The sequence below is a fragment of the Orbicella franksi genome, unplaced genomic scaffold, assembly GCF_964199315.1.
Source record: "Orbicella franksi unplaced genomic scaffold, jaOrbFran1.1 SCAFFOLD_194, whole genome shotgun sequence".
Classification (NCBI taxonomy): Eukaryota; Metazoa; Cnidaria; class Anthozoa; order Scleractinia; family Merulinidae; genus Orbicella; species Orbicella franksi.
This window is the reverse complement of record NW_027671038.1, coordinates 37,501-40,958: the sequence shown is the minus strand read 5'-3', so window position 1 is coordinate 40,958 and position 3,458 is coordinate 37,501. Positions and strand designations below refer to the sequence as shown.

General features: G+C 47.3%; 1 pseudogene; it reads left to right on the top strand.

Annotated features, from left to right (window-relative positions):
- On the top strand, positions 1–1,612 carry LOC145477002 (large subunit ribosomal RNA; annotated as a pseudogene; the record flags this gene model as incomplete).
- Positions 1,613–3,458: the final 1,846 nt, after the last annotated feature.

The window sequence follows — 3,458 nt, the reverse complement described above, 5'->3', positions numbered from 1 at the left end:
CCCTGTTGAGCTTGACTCTAGTCTGACCTTGTGAAAAGACATGAGAGGTGTAGAATAAGTGGGAGCAGTTCGCTGCGCCGGTGAAATACCACTACTCTTATCGTTTTTTTACTTATTGGATGGAGCGGAGGCGAACCGCAAGGTTCACTTTCTGGACTTAAGCCGCCCGCTCGCGGGCGGCGATCCGAGTCCAAGACACCGTCAGGTTGGGAGTTTGGCTGGGGCGGCACATCTGTCAAATGATAACGCAGGTGTCCTAAGGTGAGCTCAATGAGAACAGAAATCTCATGTAGAACAAAAGGGTAAAAGCTCACTTGATTTTGATTTTCAGTATGAATACAAACCGTGAAAGCGTGGCCTATCGATCCTTTAGTCTTTAGGAGTTTTAAGCTAGAGGTGTCAGAAAAGTTACCACAGGGATAACTGGCTTGTGGCAGCCAAGCGTTCATAGCGACGTTGCTTTTTGATCCTTCGATGTCGGCTCTTCCTATCATTGCGAAGCAGAATTCGCCAAGTGATGGATTGTTCACCCACCAATAGGGAACGTGAGCTGGGTTTAGACCGTCCAGTGCTGAGCCATGATGACCGAGATTGATGCATCTATCATCTCGATGTTTGAGGAAGTTCTTTCCGGGGATGATTGTCACATATTTGGAAGCGCTGGTGGCTTCCCCTGGTGAACTCCTGTTGTGGGCTGCAACGTCGGGTATGGCGGGATCCGACGGAGATATATGTGTAAAGCACTGTTAGCGAACGCTGCTAGTGTTGTTGGACAGGCTGCTGGTCACCTCCACGCGGTGTTATCCGGGTACTGGAGATGTTTATCATCTCTTGCTAAGTAACCAGCAATTAAGCGGGCCTCCTTGGACGACAGAGATCTCCCAGCCTGGTTCCTCATACCTTTGCTGACGATCTCATACTCTTCCTAACATAGGCCCATGCACATATGGGTTCGCAGTCAAAAGAGCTTATCTTCTTCATAGATTTGCCCTGGACTGATACCATTACATTAATGAAAGCAATTTCACTCACTATCGTATGGTTGACACCCTGAGAGCGTTCCCTGGCGGTGAGCGAACACTTATTCGGCCCTCTTCGGGCTAGTACCTCCTTCGGGAGAGGATATCATGAGAGTTCTTCTCGTGCCCCATTGTTCACCCACCAATAGGGAACGTGAGCTGGGTTTAGACCGTCGTGAGACAGGTTAGTTTTACCCTACTGATGAAGTGTTGTTGCAATAGTAATTCTGCTCAGTACGAGAGGAACCGCAGATTCAGACAATTGGCATTTGCACTTGGCTGAAAAGCCAATGGTGCGAAGCTACCATCTGTTGGATTATGACTGAACGCCTCTAAGTCAGAATCCGTGCTAGAAAGCAACGATGATTACCTCCAGAGAACTTTAGGCGAACCAGAATAGAGGACTTCGGTCCTCATGCGTCCCAAGGTGCCAAGGAGGACAAGAACCTCCAAGGCACTACCGATAGCAAATTCTAATGTTTCTGGAGATAAATCCTTTGCAGACGACTTAAATAAAGAACGGGGTATTGTAAGTTGTAGAGTAGCCTTGTTGCTACGATCTTCTGAGATTAAGCCTTTGTTCTAAGATTTGTTAAAAACATGTCTTTTTTTTTCTTGAAGTCCAAGAAGGCTCCCCTCGTCTGCCACTGGCCGGAGGGTGCCAAGGAAGAAGTGGTGCCTGCAGGCTTGGGCTAGCTTGTGGCAGCCGAGTGATGTAAAGGAGGCCACGTCTGGTCTGGGACGTGACTGTGAATTTTTTTTTTTAAAGTCCAAAAGGCTCCCCTCGCTTGGGAGCTGGCAGTGGAAATTTTTTCTAAGTCCGAAAGGCTCCTCTCGTTTGAAATGGTTTGACTCGGGGAGCCTTTTGGAGTGCTTGAAATTTTTGGGCCAGGTCCCTTTCGGACGGTTTACTTTGTGGACTTGTCGTAATTTGATTGGAAAGATGTTTGGGCAATTGGGCTTTGGTTTTTTGGTTTTTGTTTTATTGGCTTTTGAGTGGGGGAGCCTTTTGGACTTAGGGTTAGCGTTAGGGTAAGCCTAGGGTTAGAGTTTAGGGTTAGGGTTAGCGTTAGGGTAACCCTAGGGTTAGAGTTTAGGGTTAGGGTAAGAGTTAGGGTGAAGGTTAGGGTTAAACTTGGCTAAACTTGGCGCCTGCACGTAACTTAAGCTGGCCAATAGTTTCCCGCAAAAAGTTTTGAAAATGGTGAAAATCTTAAGGGTGCTTATACTATAGGGGACCGACACCCTGTTTTAATTTAGTAGAACACACGCCCTCTTAATGATGATGTGACAGCGCCAAACCTGGCACCTGCACGTAACTCGAGCTGGCCAATCGTTTCCCGCAAAAAGTTTTGAAAATGGTGAAAATCTAAGGGTGCCTATAGAACAGGGGGACCGACGCCCAGTTTTAAGATAGTGTAGCACACCCCCCTTAACGATGATGTGACAGCGCCAAATCTTGCGCCTGCACGTAACTCGAGCTGGCCAATCGTTTCCCGCAAAAAGTTTTGAAAATGGTGAAAATCTTAAGGGTGCTTATAGAATAGGGGGACCGACGCCCAGTTTTAAGATAGTGTAGCACACCCCCCTTAACGATGATGTGACAGCGCCAAACTTGGTGCCTGCACGTAACTCGAGCTGGCCAATTGTTTCCCGCAAAAAGTTTTGAAAATGGTGAAAATCTTAAGGGTGCTTATAGAATAGGGGACCGACGCCCAGTTTTAAGATAGTGTAGCTCACCCCCCTTAACGATGATGTGACAGCGCGAAACTTGGCGCCTGCACGTAACTCGAGCTGGCCAATCGTTTCCCGCAAAAAGTTTTGAAAATGGTGAAAACCTTAAGGGTGCTTATAGAATAGGGGGACCGACGCCCAGTTTTAAGATAGTGTAGAACACCCCCTTAACGATGATGTGACAGCGCCAAACTTGGTGCCTGCACGTAACTCGAGCTGGCCAATTGTTTCCCGCAAAAAGTTTTGAAAATGGTGAAAATCTTAAGGGTGCTTATAGAATAGGGGGACCGACGCCCAGTTTTAAGATAGTGTAGCTCACCCCCCTTAACGATGATGTGACAGCGCGAAACTTGGCGCCTGCACGCAATTCGAGCTGGCCAATCGTTTCCCGCAAAAAGTTTTGAAAATGGTGAAAACCTTAAGGGTGCTTATAGAATAGGGGGACCGACGCCCAGTTTTAAGATAGTGTAGAACACCCCCTTAACGATGATGTGACAGCGCCAAACTTAGCGCCTGCACGTGACTCGAGCTGGCCAATAGTTTCCTGCAAAAAGTTTTGAAAAAGTGTAAAATCCCAATTTTGCGCTCTTTAGGGTGTGGTCTTTGAGCTTCGGGTTTTCGTCAGAAAATTTCGGCAATCATCGGTCATCTTCGTGGAAATCTCTTCGTTTTCGTAACTCTGACATGGTGACGCATGTTTGGAAT